Below are 16,763 nucleotides of genomic sequence, written 5' to 3' on the forward strand. Positions count from 1 at the left end.
TGGTGCACATATCTGTATTTTGATTATTCCAATATTTCTGACTCAAGTTAATATTTCTAGTTACCTATATAAAGATTTGGCTGAAACAAAAAATATATGTATAAATCAGGTCTTGTGTCAATTTATGATTTTGTCCTCTATTGTTGTTAAACTCCTTGGATGCTAAGGACAAGCTAGACAAGTCCTCAACACTGACGCTCAGGTGCTAAGGACCTATCCAGCAAGTCTTAGCTACCCACCCCTCCCACAGAGTAAGCACTGGAGCTCTGCCTGTGTGCCCCCAGCCCACCTCATACCCCCCCACGGGCTACTGGTGGGAGGAGGAGAGGGGGTGGAGGGGGTGGTATGAGCTACCTGCTGGACTCTCACGAATCTCCATGAGATTAAGCAGTTCTGGGGTTTAACTTTCCTGATGAGATTGATGAGGAAGCCATTACTGTCTTTATACTGGTATACTAGTCCCTTGATGGCAACTGCTACATTTCCAGCAACTATGAGTCAATAATGGTACTTGCATCTGTGGTGGTTCCTGCATTTTGTGAATAATGCTACAGCATTGCCCCAAGATCACCCTGATTGTGTCCATCTCTTCAAGATTTGCTCTGTCCATGACCATTTAGTAGATTATTTCTCAGAGATCAATGTTCCAGGGAGAGATACATCTATGGCTGAGCCTCTGGTCTTGTTCAAGAGCCGTTTGGTTTTCAGACAATATATTCCCTGGAAGAGAGGAAGTTATGGTGTTAAGCTGTATATGCTATGTGAAAGTGCCACTGTATATATGTATAATGTCAGGGTGTACTTTGGTAGGGATTCTACTCCCCCCATCCCGCCTGCCCCCGGTATCCTTCCACTTTTGCTACACAGGTGTGAAGTTATATAAAGAATTGTTCAGAGTAGGCATCATGGCACGTGTCACAATCTGCTCTATCCGTAAAGGATACCCCAAAGAGCTTGTGTGTAAAAAACTGCATAGGGGACAGAACACTGTCCTGCATAGTAATGAACTACTTGCATTGACATTTTCAGACCGAAGAGATATCCACATACTCACTACTATTTATGATGAAAATGAAAACACTGTGTCTGTGACTGTTTGGCGTCAAGTTGCAGAAGTCAGTCAATCAATCAATCACATTTATAAAGGGCACATCTACTCAAGGAGGGTCCCAGCTCTAAAGACTCCTTCAGTCATATATTCACACAACAGCTTATCAGGAAAAGACTGTCTTGAATAAACAGGTTTTAAGAGTGCAAACCAGTGTGTATTCTAGACTACAACAAACACATCAGAGGCGTAGAATAGAGTGGGTTAAAGGTTCAAGCCTTACAATGCTGCTCGAAAGTCCTATATCTGGCACAAGAAGTTGGCTGTTCATCTTTTGTACTTAGCTTCCCGTTTTCAAAGATCATTTTTCACAGTCCAAGATGACTTTTGTACAGTTCCAGCAATCTGTAATAGGCAGCCTTGTTGCAGCTGAGCAGGCAAGTGTTCCTAGATAAGGATGTGGATAGACTGAAAGATTGCCACTTTCCTGAATACATTCCTCCAACACCCAAAAAGTACTTTCCCTGTCGGAGATGTAGAGTCTGTGTCCGAAGGGCAGTATGAAAGGAGAGTCGTAAGTACTGCTTTGTGCGTCCTTCTAATCCTAGTCTAAGTGTGCCCACATTTAAATTATACCATACACAACTCAAGTACTGAGGGCAATCAGAGTAAAAGAGAACAGACTATGGTCAGCATTACTATATATTTTCTGTTTAGATACCTGGCTTGCAGTAGTTTGATGTGCTTAGTTACACCTGTTGTGTAAAGTCATAGTATTTCATCTTCTACCAATAGGTTGGTTCTTTCTATTTAGGAAAAAAGTGTTGTTTTTCGTTGGATGTTGTGTTTTGTTCTGTGTGTAGTCTGTTCATTGTGAGAGTGTTTTAGAAATGAAAGTGTATGGAGCTTCATGGTGATGTCTAAGTGGCATTTGGCTAGCTGTATGTGTGTGGGTAGATTGGCGTTCGGCTGCCAGTGTGTATGTATACACCTGCAGCAAGTCACTCACACACACAGAAACCTCAATTCACACATTCTGTGAGTCACCAGGCAGTGCAATTGCTGTATCTGAACTTGCCTCTAGCTGACAGTGTTTGTGGACTAGCATTTGGCAGGGTGTGTGTGTGCAGTGACTTGCTACTGGTCAATCTCTACACACACAGGCTTTCAAACGCCAGTCTACACACTACACTACAGTAGCTTCTGTGTGGTGTGATTGCTGTGTCAGTCCTGTGGGTATATGAAAGTTATGGGCCCTTGAATGACGCCATTTGTTGATGTTAGTGTTGTAATGTGCTGGGCCCATGGCTAGTGATGTCTATGGTTTGTGTGTGTGGAGCATGAAAGGTATGTGAATGGCCTGTAAACCAGTTGGTGCCTTGTTGTCTTTATTATTAGTGATTTCTACATTATAATTTTCGTGAAACCTCTTGTTGATAAAATTCAAATTCTGAACTTTTCGACTCAGCCTTTTTCCAAATCCAACAATTATATGTATGTACTTGAGTAGTAGATGGTGGTATGGTAATATTTGTCTTTCTTGTCTTTCTCTGCCAGGGTGTACACTGTCTCTAGGGAAAATCTACCAATCCGAGATATTTTGGTAATCTAGACACCATGCAGATTCCAGGGTTGTGTGTCTGGCATGGATTCCACGAGGTTTTCTTACTGAGAAGCCATTGCAATCCTCACACATACGCTAAAAACACATCTTTTTTATATTTCTGTGACTTAAAGTACTGGACTCTTTGGGGAGCTGCAAATATCCTGCCATCCAGAGTTCCCACATTTCTCCTAATAAAACTGGCTTCTCACTTGTGTGAATGGGCCTAGTACCCACAAAAAGCTGGTTTCAAGGCAGAATCTACCAACATAACAAAAGAAGTAGCTCCTGTTTTTGGGCATGGAGTCAGCGGCTAACCAGGGAAACCTACCAAATTCAGGCCTTTCTGAAAACTAGACACCTAGGAGATTACAGGGTGGTGTGCCTCTCATGCAGCCCACAAAGGTTTCTTACCCACAGTGCCCTGCAAACCTCAAAATGTGTCTAAAACCACAGATTTCCTTTGCATTTCTGTGACACACTATTCCAGACTCAAAAAGAATTCCCCAAATTCCTACCAACTAGTGCTCCCCACTTGTCCCACTAACAATGCTGCCCCACTTGTGTGGCTGGGCCTAGTGCCCACATCAGGAACGGATCAAACTAAGGTAAACTGGAGTCCTCGTAAAGGGACACTCATTCACCTTGGCTTGATCTGATCCTGTCTCGGGCACAAGACCTAGCCACAGAAGTGAGGTACCATTTTTATCGAGAGACTTGGGGGAATGGTAAGTGGTAGGACATTTGATGCTCTCTGCATACTCCAGAACTTTCCATCGCAGAAACGTGAGGAAATTGTGTTTTGCTTTAGTCAAAGTTTGAGGTTTGCAAGGGCTTCTGGGTAAAAACACCTGGTCCAGCCACAAAAGTCACCCCATCCTGGATTTCTCTGAGTGTCTAGTGGATACCTTATGTAGAAAAAATAAGAAGTTATGGAGGCCTAAGAGTGAACTACCCCCAAATAGCCACAAAAGGGCTTAGCATTCTAGAGGGGAAAGGCTTAGCAGCCAGGGGGTTAAGGATTCGATAAAGCAATGTACTGGATATAAATAAGAGGATAACAAAAGGACTTCCTGTTTTATTCCTCAAGCTGTAAAACAAACAACTATCCACATGGTATTTATTGTAGCTGAATACATATTTACAAGGGATGATTGGGCAGGTATGCAGGACAGCGACGGCAGAGTATGATTCAAAGTAATGCAAATTACCGATAAGTATCCCAGGCATTACCTCCTGCTTTCCTCAGCCCTTACTGATGAAAATCAAGACAAGCCACCCTCACTGTTTACAGATAGCATATCCTTTTTTATTATTTTTTACAACATAAACAACAAGCTTATAATCTACCACCGATCAAGGTACCCAGAGCCCTGACCAGGTGGCTGAAGGGAACAGGGAAGGCCTTTAAAAGACAAATGCAGTGCTCATCTACCTCTAATATCATTTCTGTGACAGCCAGAGATGGATGAGGGAGGAGACAATGATGGAAGATCACTGACTGGGTGTGCAGCTAGTGCTGAGAAAGAGCAGAGCTTCTGAGAGGCAGGAGGGGAAAGGAAATTGAGAGTGGTGCAAGTGTCAGAGAAACTATAGAGCCTCTTTGGCAGCAACGCGATGTGAAGAGGCATGAAAACTGGCCATTGATAACTGTAGGTGCCATCCAGGAAAGGAGTTTACTCTGTAAATGGCATAGAAGAGAACCAAATGCTAACAACAAGGAAAACTGGTTGCTGTAGGATGAGAAACAGAGGTGGCATACCCAAGTGCCAACTGACAAGGCCAAGGAATGCCACTTTGAGACTAATAATGTCTGGTCACCATGGCATGAAGCGTTTTAATTTACTTCTGACTTAAGTTGGGGATTCAAAGAGAGCCCTGCAGATTCTACCTGGCACTACAGAAACCTAGTGAAATTCAGGTTTGCACTATTTAGCCTGTAAGCCCTGTACTTTATCAGGATTTTCAGCTTATGTTGAGGTTGTTCTACTTCAGAGGTAGCACCTTGTAAAGGATCTTAATTTGTTTCTTTCACTTGCCCCCAAAGGCTTTTGAATTATTATCCACCAGTAATACTCAAATGGTGTTTTTGGTTATGGATGTAGATTTACAACATACCTCTATGTCAATAGCAGGTCTTGCTTTTCTCGCTCTCTCTTTACCTTTCTAGCACCGCCTTACTGCCCCTTAATAACCAGAAGGCAATAAGAGTATTTAAGACAAAGTTTCAAAAAGAAGGAAGGAAGTTCTCTTGAAAAGAAACCATTGATGCCATATCAAGCAAAACAAAACCTCTCCGACAATAATAATTCAAGGTGAAAAACATGCAGTCACATGAGAGAAAATAAGGGAATGGCACGAAGAGAACCAAGCACATGACAAAGACCCAGTTTCCCAGAGTGCTGCAACACAAAGCAAAATAACCACTAAAATTACCTCTACCCCCTCACCCACTCATCATCTTTGAGGATTGATTCTCACTCAGAAGTAGGAACACAAAACAGAAAATGCTAGGTCTAACCCCACCCACTCACTGCTGGGAGCTATAAAGACTAGCATTCCTTTGAGCACTTCCTGGTATTTTTTCAGTCTGGGGACAAGGACGAGAGAATACCGGGGTGGCATCTCCACTGCTGATGCAAGGTGTTTTCTCCTCTACAAGACTTGTGGCACAAACCTGATTTCCAACAATGGTGAGCAGGGAAGATAGGGGACATGATTCTAAGATCAAATGAAACAATACAGATTGACAGTAGATTAACAATGTGTGTTTTTTTTTAAACTCTTGCTTCTTTCTCCTGTCAATGTACGCATTTGGAAAGAGACAAATTATTTCAAATTACTTACAACACTTTTGATAGCCTGAAGCTTTTGAGGAAAGGAGATGCAAAACACATGCTGCTTGGACAGGTTGAGGGTAATGTTTATTCTCTGCAACTACCAAGATTGTTCTCCTTACTGTGCATGTGCAAGCTGGTCTGCCTACTGCACTTGTGTAGATTTTTTTTCAGAACTCAAAATGTTTAAACAACACGAACAGCCTCAGAAGGTGAGTATGGCTAGTGGTTTGCGTTGTTTCTCGCAAAATGATTTTGGAGCATATTTTTGGGACATGTTTTTCCACAGCTTTGTTTACCCAATACCTTTGCAGTGGGAAAGAATTCTTCAAAGAGGAGGCAGCTATCTCCCTCGTCTCCTCCATTTTCCCTAGGGAGATCAAGATCTTGTTTTTCAAAAACTAGGGCTTGGAGAGAAGGACAGCAAATTAATGAAGTGAAAGAAGAGTGGAAGAAGTGATTATATGGACATCAATATTTATTCTTATGTTTCTGTATTTGATTAATCTGATTCCGCCTCTGCACCTGAGCTGAAAAGAAAGTAAATTTCAAGCTAAATACTGCCAGACATTTTTAATCATATAAAAGAGATTTAGTTTTCCAATAAACTAGCTTCCTGGTACCTCTAAATATTCTGTCTTCCATAAATTAAAAAACAAAATACCTGGCATTGTTATGTCAATGACTATAGTATGGAGGTTATTTTAAACAAATGGAAGGATTCTGATAAAATAAATCTCCAGAAATTCATGGCCAAATTGTATCCTCTGGAGAAAATGAAGGACAAACTACAGAACTATATACATGTTGACACAGTTGTGGTTAAGTCTGATTGACAGATCGTATGTGGCAGAAGACAATATCTTAAAAGATTCTGCAGAAAAGAAGGTTGATGCTGTTTTGAAAATAGTTTAGGCTGAGGCACGTTTGTATTTGAGAGCTGGAGTATATAGTGCTTGTACTTCTCGCTCTTTGCTTTCAAGATTGAAATCCCTTTTTAAGAGCTATTTAGGAGGGTCAAGATTTTTTGGACTTCTTTAATAAAGTTGAATGCAAGGTAGAGTTCCTATTGGATATTACTTTTGACACAGCCTCGGTTCTAGCTTATGGAGCATCTATTGCAGCCCATCGGAATCTATATTTACAAGACTGGGACACGGATGCGGCACAAAGAGCAAACATTTTTCACAGATAGAGAGCATTCCTTTCCCTTCAGAAAGCACCAAGCCAAAAGTGTTGGTTCCTCTCTTTCAAAAGTAAAAGGATCTTTTTGTCAATCTTCGGGAAAACAGCAGTATGATACGAGGCATGTTAAGACTTATTTTCAAAAAATATCCCAAGAATCCCAGTCAGGAGGGATGCACTACAGATCAGTGTTCCAGACTATGCCAGGTTCAGGGAAAAGGCTGGCCTACCTTCGCAAGTTGGAGAAAGAATACACATCTTTCTGGAAAATTGGGAAAAAAATCATGGCAGATGCTCGGGTCTGGGAAATTAGGGAACATGAATATCTGATAACATTCATTTCCCTACCATAAGAATCATGAGTTATTTCAACACCTTACCCAAAATCTCCATGGAAAACACTGGCATTGGAAGAAATAGTTGAATTGCTTTTTAAGAAGAGAACAATTGGTCCAGCCCCTCACTTTAAGAGAAGAAAAGGAACGTATTCAAAGTTTTGTCAGTTCCAAATGTGGCTGAATTTCGGAATTGTGCTACCCATAAAATTGTTTTAACAAGAGTAACAAGAAAATACTGTTCAAAAAGTAAACATTACAAAAGGATAATCCCTTTAGTTCAGAAAGCTCACTTCGTGGTTACAACAGACCTGATCAATGCAGAACTCCATGTTCCAGTGGCAGAGACTCATGGAAAGAATTTAAGATTTGCCTTCCAAAAGACTGATTGACAGTTCAGGGTCCTAAATTCGGCTGCGTTCAGCTCTGAGAGAATTCATCAAGTTGTGGATCCAATAGCTGCTCTTCTTCGTGTCCAAGAAAATCTAGTGTACCCTATCTGGTCCAGTTAATTCACGCTCCAACAGAAAAGGGTCTACTTCAGTCATTACAGAAGACCATTCTTATGCTAAACCAACATTTTTTTTACTGGACCCTCCAAAGTGACTCTTAGAAAATACCTCTTTTTTACCAGATTCAGAATAGACATGGACTAAGTCTTCCTTCCAAAAGAGAGACTTCTTTGATTACTGACTTCTCTCTTTCATCTGAAGAAAGCTCCAAAATAAAAGACACGGACAAATGGCATCTTGCACTTTTACAGTCTGATGAGCAAGGTTACATCTTTGACCGCAGTTATGGTACCTGAACAGGTATATACAGAGAACATCATACAATCTGGAGAAAATCATCCCTCTAATACCAGTTGAAGGAAAGTAGGATCTTTCTGACATAGTTACCCCCACTTTGTGCCTGGTGTCAGTGTGTTGAGACTGTAGTGCAGCGGGACCCTACTAACCAGGACCCCAGTGTTGGTGCTCTCTCCCCTAATATTGACTTGGTAAGTGATTCTTTCACCCATCATTGGAACACTGGGGTCCCCCTGTAAGTCCCTGTTAAATGGTACTTAGGTACCCAGAGCACTGGTACCCCAGAGGTCTCCCCTGGGCTGCAGCATGTATTATGCCACCTGTGGGAGCCCAGGCAAACTGTGTCTGCAGGCCTGCCATTGCAGCCTTCATGAAATGGTGCATGCACCTTTCACTTCAGAAATAAGGCATGCCTTATATCATGATCACTGCACTTGGACACTATAAGTCACCCCTATAGCTGGCCCTTCAGCCCAAGAGCAGAGTGCATGGTTGTGAGTGTGAGGGTACTCCTGCATGAGCAGTGGCACCCCTACAAACCCCATTCTCTGGGCTTTGTGAGGGTGGGGAAGCCATCTTAAGGTAGTGGAAACTGGTCAACACGGAATGTCCAACTACATTCTGGCTTCTCTGAACCAAGGCATGTTTGGTATCAAACCAGTTGGAATCCTCCAACTACACTGATTCCAGTGTTACTTGCATGATCCCTCCATGTCTGCCTGTACAGCCTTGCACGGTCTGTACCCCAGCATGTGCTGCTGCCGAACCTAGAGACTATACTGGCCTTTTGCTCATGAGCCTAACTCGAGCAGGGGAAGACAGAAAAAAGGAGAGTGTGACCACCTCTCCCTTTGAAATGGGTGTCTCTTGGCTGGGCTAGGGTGGCCTCTGAGCGTCACCAGACTGCTTTGAAGGGCACATTTGGTGCCCTCCTTGCATAAACCGGTTTGCACCAGTACAGGAACCATTTGTTCCCGCTCTGGTGCAACACTACAAAGACAGGGGGTGACCACCCACCAGCTCAGCTCCTCCCCTAGTGAGGTGCACAGAGCTCTGCCAGGTGGCCGCTTGATTCTGCCATCTTAGAAACAAGATGAGCATAGGCCCCTAGGAACATCTGACTGGTCTGGCCATCTAGGTGACATCCCGGACCCCCTCCGATAGGTGGGTCACCGCAGTGTCTAACCCCCCTTTCTGGGTTACTTAAGGGCTCCTCTTAGGGTGGGACCCTAGATTTGTCAAGCTAGACTCAACAAAGGACTCTCTGCAAGACATTTCTGCAAACTGGCCTCTGAAACCGCTGCTGGTCTGCCTTAGGAAGTGAACCAAGACTGTATCCAGTGAGAGGGCTCCTACTGCAACATTGTTTCTCCAGCTCCTGAAAGAATTCTGCAACATCCATGGCTGTGCATCCTCTTGGGTCACAAGGACTCTGTCTGCATCAAGAAGCAAGAAGGAATCTCCCTTAGAGTGAAGGAGTCACTCCTCTGCATCGGCAGGCACCTCAGACAACTACCGGCTGGTGGATTCTGCTATCCAACAGACATCACATGGCTCTGCAACACAGGTGGTGGTTCTGTGGCCCTCTCCGGGTCCAACTTGTCTTCTATCCAACTTGGGAGATGGTGGGACTCTGCTGTAGCTACTGGGCCGGAACCCCTGTGCACCTCATCTGTTGCTGTTACCATGGCATGGTGACTCTTCCTCCTGAAGATCTTTGAGCTCCAAGAAGCCCCAGCCTCTGGCACTCTGGAACTCCAATCACAGCGACCTCCCTTCAACTCCTGCAGGGTGAGACTCCTTCTTTGTTGTGCTGCTGAGGCCTCCCTGTGCCTACTCCCAGTGGGCTCTTCTGCTTGCTGAGGGCCTGCCCTGACTCCCCACCAAGGGTCAACTCGTTTGGACCTTGCAGGTCCCCAAAATCCTGCAAACTTCCCTGCAGCTTCTTCCTGCTTTTGCAAAGCTTGTTGGTGGTTCTGGTGACCACGGACTCCTCTGCAGTCCGACAATCAAGGTGGGACAGTTCGTGGGCAACTCCAAGGATCTTCCTGAATCAACTGGACTCTGCAGCTGCGCTCCTTCCATCACTGTCCTGCAGGAACTTCTTCCTAAAAGGGTGGGCATTGCTACCTGCACCGCTTGGACATCTCCAAGTGGTCTGGACTCTGTCCCCTTCTTTTTCAGGTACTTCTTGTCCGGAATCCACCCTTGGGTTCCACCGACCTGGTCCACGGGTCACGACAGCAGCTGGGCAGCTGAGGCCCCCCCACTGACTTCAACAAAGGTATCAGACATCAATTCACCACTACGCACCTGGACTCCCTAGTGTAGGTACTCCCCTTTCCAGGGTATCCATGGGTGGGGGCACTATCAAACCTTCCTTGTGCCATCTGGTCTCCTCTGGGAAGTGTCCTGAAACCTAAAAATTCAAAAAAGATCCTAACTACAGATGCAAGCAAACTTGGTTGGGAGAGCTACTCTAGAAGGCTGTTCAGTGCCAGAAAGATGGAACAGGTTAGAACCAATAAAATATTCAAAATAGAGGGAACTGACAGCAGTTGCTTGTGCCCTCATCAAGTTCCAGCATCTTATACAGGAAACCAATGTATTGGTAAGAGCAGGCAATACAGTGACTGTGGCATATATATATCACCAGGGTAGTACACATTTAAAATCTCTCAAAGAGGTAGTATGCAATCTTGGAATATGAGCAGAAAAGTGCCTACTTTCAATCTCAGCAGTACACCTCAAGGGGAAGACAATCTAGAATCAGATCATCTGAGGGGGGTGTCTTCCTTCTCACAGAATCTGTCCATTAAGGACAAAGTTTCTCAAGATGTACAAGAGTTTCAGAACCCCATTTGAGGTCTCTTTGCGTGTGCTACAAACCGAGGCTAAGGTTCTGCTCCAAATTCCAGGAAAAGGTGGCTTGAGAAGTGGATGCTCTCTTGCTACATTGCCCAAAGAAACTGCTTTAAGCCTTCCCTCCCTTTCTGTTGATTCAGACGGAAAGTCTGATGTAATACTGGTGGTTCTGTTCTGGTCTTGCAGAATTTGGTTCCCTCTTCTAAAGAGGATAGCCCTTCAGCCTTCTTGGGTCTACCTCTTTTTTCTCCTCCCCTAACATCTGTCAAACCTCTGGTTCACCTAAATACCACCCTTTTGGTCTGGAGGAACTTTGTCAAAAAGGTTCACCTCTTAATGTTGGTGAAGCCATTCAAACTTCTAGTACGCCTTCAATTCTAAAATCATATTCCTGTCATTGGTCAAAATTTAACTTATGGCATTTGTCTCATAATGGGTCTTCCAATTCTTGATTGATTTCTTCTATGTTTGAATTCTAGTTAAAAAGATTTCACAAGAACATATCTTTGGCTACACTTAAGTTACAAAAGGTTTCTAAAATAACTTTTTGGGTGATCACCCTTTACTAAAAGGAGGTGAATATTTTCTTTCAAGATTATTAAAGTTTCTCAATTTCTAAACCACTTTCTCATAATCAAGCTCCACTGTGGAACATTCTGTTGGCGTTACAATGTTTATAATCTCATTCTTTTCAACCTTTAGATACAGTGGATTTTTTCTTGGAAGGTTTTTTTCTTGTGGCTATTACTTTTGAACGACATCTGGTGAACTGTCAGAGCTTCTCTATTGACCTCCTTTTTTAAAGTTCTTGGATGATACAGTAGCTTTGAAACAAGTTCCATATTTTCTTCCTAACGTTAATTCTATATATCATATTTCTCAAGAAATTATTCTCCCTTTTTTCTATCCTTGTCCTACTTCTGAGAAGTAAAGATTTGTTTTGTTTATTGATCATTAAACATGTCCTGCCTGTTTACATCAACAGTTCCAATTAGTACAGGAAATCTGAAAGTTTGTTTCTCACATATGGTACCCAGTCGCGGCTTGCAAGTGTTACAGGGGGCGGGGAAGCAGGGCTTTGGAAATATTAATAAAATGTAAAAAAAATAATAATAATAAACGTACCTGTATGCCGTGCTATGCCGCTGCTTCTTCGTCTCCTCTGCACGCTGCAGGCACAGGCTCCCAGCCTGCCCTGTGGCCAATCCTAACGCTGCTCAGAGCAGCATCAGGATTGGCTGGGAGTCTGTGCAGGCTCTCTCCAGCCCGGCAACTGTATTTATGGGCATGGAAAAAGCCTACTGTGCATGTGTATTTAGCCGGCCCGAGACGGACGGCCAAATTTACATGCACAGTGAGGGAGAATGCTGTGCGCTCCCCCTCACTGCTCATCACCCTTGTGGCCCAACGACTTCAAAAGAAGAAAACAATAATAAACAAAGGTTATTATCATTTTCTTTTAAAGGTTTTGCTGCTGCTGGTGGGGTGGGGGCAACACTACTCTGCCCTAACGGAGGAGCCGCCCCTGATGGTCCACCATCTAGAGGCAAGAAGGCATTAAAAATTGCTTTGAGTCACTGGGTTAAAGAGCCAATTTGATTTGCTTATTCAAATCAAGATTTGCAACATTCAGGAGGAATTCAAGGATGATCTTCTAGGGGAATGGTTGCCTCTTTTGCAGAGTAGCCAGGTGTCAAAATTGAGAAAATATGAAGAGCCGGAACTTGGGCATCAGTGCATACACTTATGAAGACACTATTGTTTGCAGAACATTTTTTTTTTTTTTAAAGAAAGAGTTTTGATGTGGGAATTTTGCAATTAGCAAAAAGAAAATTATGTGTTTTTCTTTCAATAGTTTGATATTAAATCACATGGTGTAGCAATACGTTATTTCTATGTGTTGACATTCATTTACCATTCATTTACCATATAAGTATATAGTTATATACCATATTTTCTGCTAATTATAAGTCAAAAGCCTTACTGACTTGGGTATACTTCAAAGGTGATGATGAGGATGAGGCACGCAGAGGTAATGGCCCCATTACTTACTGATAATCATCATTACTCTTAGTCCTAGTCATCACAACCCCACCAGACCTCCCCGAGAGGAGCCTTTGAGTATGCTTGTACTACAGGAAGTACAGAGTGGAATACCAGCCTTTAAAGCAACCAGCTGCAAGTGAATAGGGTTAGACATAGCATTTCATGTTTTGTTTTCCTGTTTTTGAGTGGGAATCAATCCTCAAAGGTGATGACTAGGACACAAATTGTTTATTTGTGTAAATAGATGAACAATTTATACACAACAGAAATGGACATCGCATTCTCGTATAAAAGGAACACAGGATGCGCTTAAAAAAAGAAAATGAATAATTTTACAAACATTTTTTAGGAGCAGGCAGTGGTCCCATGATGGTCCTAAAAACAATTTTGTCAACATTCACAAAGAGAAACGAGCCCCTGGGGGACCCCCCCATCCTGTTTGCGAATGATAACATACATGCCAACATTCTAGAGCAGGAAAGTGGAAGATCCTGAAAACAAAAACTAGGGGATGTTTTTTCCCCATTGACATCTAGTGAAGCAGAGGCAATTTCAGACAGGTGACAGCTAAAATAAAGCCATTTTTAGCTTCAAAAATAGGAAGTCTGCCATCTGCCATGTATATGGATACCGCCAATTTAGATTTAGTACAACATTTTAATGCATATATACCAACATTCTGAACCTGTAACCAAGTCTAAAAGACCTTTCTGGAGTCATTCTGAAGTCATCAGATCACTCCAGCTGGGCTATTTCTGTAATGATCTCTGGTGAAGGCATCCCAAACCATCCTGAAGTATGTGTATAGGTCGAAATATTTAAAGGAGAACTCTAGAGTCATCACAAAAACTACTCTAGGGTGGTGTCCTGATTACTTTAATAGAATATGTGTGGTGCTCTTTTACTATTCAAGGAACACAAATTGACAACTTCCGGATGAGTGCTAATTGTTACAGGGTAATTCCACAACAATTTCACAATGACAGGAATACTGTAGGATGTTTCCAGTACAACTTCTGGATGACTGTGAACTACTCCGGGATTACTGCATTACAACTTTAGATTGAGTGTTGATTACTCAAGGATGATTTCATGGAAATGTTCAAATGAGCGGGACTCATGACAACTGCAGCGAGTGTGAACTGCTTCTGAATGATTCCAGGAAACATTTTGGTAGCTGTTGGTAACTGATGAATGATTTACTATTGAATAACAGTAGTATTACTCCTTGCATGTTCTATGACATGCGAACATTCTATGGTCACATTTTCTCAAATTACCTCAGACTCTCACCTATAATATTTTTCGTGGGAGTGAAATGAAGCACAAAGTAAATTCCCAACTTCCCTGCAAGACAAGAAGTCCCAACATAAGTCAAAGCCTAATTTGACCTGCCAGGAAGAGAGTATTTACGGAGACACTTACTGTCAAAAGGTAACTACTTCTGGGTCCTTTGAATGCCTCACACTCTCTGCTCCTGGAATCAAATAGCAGTAATTAGTGCAGGTTAATACTACTAGAAATAAGTCTGCCACCTAGACAGTAAATTAATATAAGCACCTGGAATTTCCTAACCCCGTATGTCAAGTGTAGCGAGTCGTTGAGAAATGTATTCGCTCTTTCTGCAACATAGGAACAGACTCTTGTTATCCTAGGCTGAGTCATTTTAAGTACATATTCTATTATGTTTTTAATAGTAACATACCTATACTGTTGAATATACTGGTTAATAAATGTTCTAGGGAACTTGCAGATATCCCATTAATGTGAATACATCCACAATGCTGTATCCAGTCGCATACACTTGTGCTTTCTATAAACATAAACAATAGAGTTATCTGCCTTTACATAGTCAGGCTCAAATAATGTGCGTTGCCTAGAATCGGTGCCTTCTAATCATGAAACAAACAAAAATAAATTTGATCAGGGACTGAGTCACAAAAAATACATTAAACTACTAATCAAACTTTCTTTTGTGTTTTTAGGTTGGCAGTTTATAGTACGTTCAATACAAAATCAGATCAGGCATAGAGTGCCACAATCAGATAAGTGTCTCTAAAAATAAACATTTGCGCTTGCAGCATGTTACCCCATGAAGAACGGTGCAGGCTTTTCACTGTTGTATCTCTGAATGTTTCCTTTTGTACATCATGGAGAATCCCTCTATGAAGAAGCAGCAATGAAGCCAGATGTGACCTGACCACAAAAGTGAGATGGATGTGATCAAATACCACAGAATGCCAAGAAGACCGCACGATGTAGGAGCAACACAGGAGAGCAGATGAATCAGGTAAGTAACCAGGCTGCGAAACCAGAAATCCTCCATGATGAGTGGCTACCATAGGTGCAGCACACAGCTTTAGAGGCAACACACTCCATCTCTTAAGAGAACCGCACACCTGCGAGCCTGCGTTTTGGCAATCCCAACATCCAGTGCCCATCAAGTACTTTAGATCTACTAATCTGTTGATAAACTAGTACTTTGAGGTGTACCATCCTGTACAAGAGGGAATTGTGTTTGAATGTAATAAATGTGCCTTCTTTATATAGTCCAATTAATTCTAAATAACTAATAAGCAGCTAATATTAAACTCCGGCTTTAGCAGAACACTTTATTGTTCTGCGCAAGAAAAGGTGGGAGGGGAAGAAAAAAATCTCAAATAGAAATTAGCAAGAATACAACACACTTTGCATTCCAAAGAAGCATTTTAGCTTGTGATACTCCCCCATATCCAGTGGACATTGCTTTTATTTGTGTATAAGACATTACCTAGCGGTTTTCTAATATTGTGATCTGTGGGAAAAGACTAAAAAAACACAGGTTGAAATAAAATTGATCCAGAATGCATTAAAAAAATATATATTCAACTGAAGAATCCACCTGGCCTCTAAAGGACTCAGGTTACCAAAGAACAGAATGGTAAAAGTAAACAAGAAAAAGTCAATAAAAAACAGTACTTTGTTGTTTGCTTTCAGATTTGCTGTTTTATTCAGTTATCGTCTGTCAAGGCAGATCGTTATGGCAGGTTTCCACATCACAGTTTTCATGTTCACGGTTGGCCAGCTTTTGGCCTTTCACACAGATTTCATAAGTGCTGCACAAAGGCAAGGTAATCTTTGAAGCAGTGTGTGCAATCAGTGATGTTTGCCATCACCAGACTTCACGTTAGACATCTTTTCCTGGGACCAGACAGACCTGCTCATTTGGAGACAATTAGTTACGAATGTAAAGGCATTACAAAACAGCAACAATAAAAACCTTATGCGGTCATTGGATATGCTAGGGGGACCATGCATGCCAAAATGTTTTTACGGCTTGTGCATATTACTGTCTGTTCACAAATCTCTGACAGGAGGGTAATTAAGATATTTGAAGTACCTTATTAAATACCAACTTCTCTTCATCAAGAGCAGCAGTTCCATCATGAGCCTTGGTACAAACTCCGGCAATTTTCTGTTGGTAAAAATGTATCTCTCTACAAGTAAGGAGGAAACTTGCACTCTCCTGAGCATACTTGACCTCTTTCAACAGCTTGTGCAATCCTCTTTGTGATAAAAAGCATTTATTTATCAGGAAGGATCAGTGGAATTGCAACAATGATGAAGCTTTGTGTCATCTGCACCTGATTTCGGAATTTGTCAAACGCATGAGGTTTACAAACAATTAAATATTTTTGCATATAAAATGTGTTATAATAAATAAAAGACCACATAACCGATTTTTGGCAATGCACAGCAATTGTGCACACATTTTATAAAATATATATTTGAAATTTTAATTACTTAAACTGCAGCTTGACAGCAGACAAGGTGGCCACTGCACACTGAATCTATCACCCTCTTACAGAAAAGAACAAAGCAGTATGTGAGCAAACGTGAGTAGCACACAACTACACAGCAAAAATGAGCTTAATTAAGTAGGTTAAAACAATTAGAAATAGAGAGTGTGAAACATGGCAAGAATAAATTGTGATGAAAAGATGGTGAAACAATAGAAATTGAGATAAAAGAGTGACAAAAAGTATAAGATAGAAA

The 16,763-nt window shown here is 41.9% G+C and overlaps 1 protein-coding gene and 1 long non-coding RNA gene across 3 annotated transcripts in view; one reads left to right on the top strand and one right to left on the bottom strand.

Annotated features, from left to right (window-relative positions):
• Window positions 1-14,209, bottom strand: part of MAJIN (membrane anchored junction protein) — a 378,916-nt gene extending 364,707 nt beyond the window's left edge. Inside the window, exon 1 of the mRNA XM_069207529.1 lies at window positions 14,154-14,209. The gene's annotated coding sequence lies outside the window, so the exon portion shown is untranslated. The remainder of the gene's footprint in view (window positions 1-14,153) is intronic.
• Window positions 14,210-14,564: 355 nt separating this feature from the next.
• The window catches only part of LOC138259381 (uncharacterized), a 76,342-nt gene continuing 74,143 nt past the window's right edge, over window positions 14,565-16,763 (top strand). For both annotated transcript variants that reach the window (XR_011198714.1, XR_011198713.1), the window contains exon 1: window positions 14,565-15,018. This is a non-coding gene — a long non-coding RNA (uncharacterized lncRNA). The remainder of the gene's footprint in view (window positions 15,019-16,763) is intronic.

This window comes from Pleurodeles waltl, chromosome 9, assembly GCF_031143425.1.
Source record: "Pleurodeles waltl isolate 20211129_DDA chromosome 9, aPleWal1.hap1.20221129, whole genome shotgun sequence".
NCBI lineage: Eukaryota > Metazoa > Chordata > Amphibia > Caudata > Salamandridae > Pleurodeles > Pleurodeles waltl.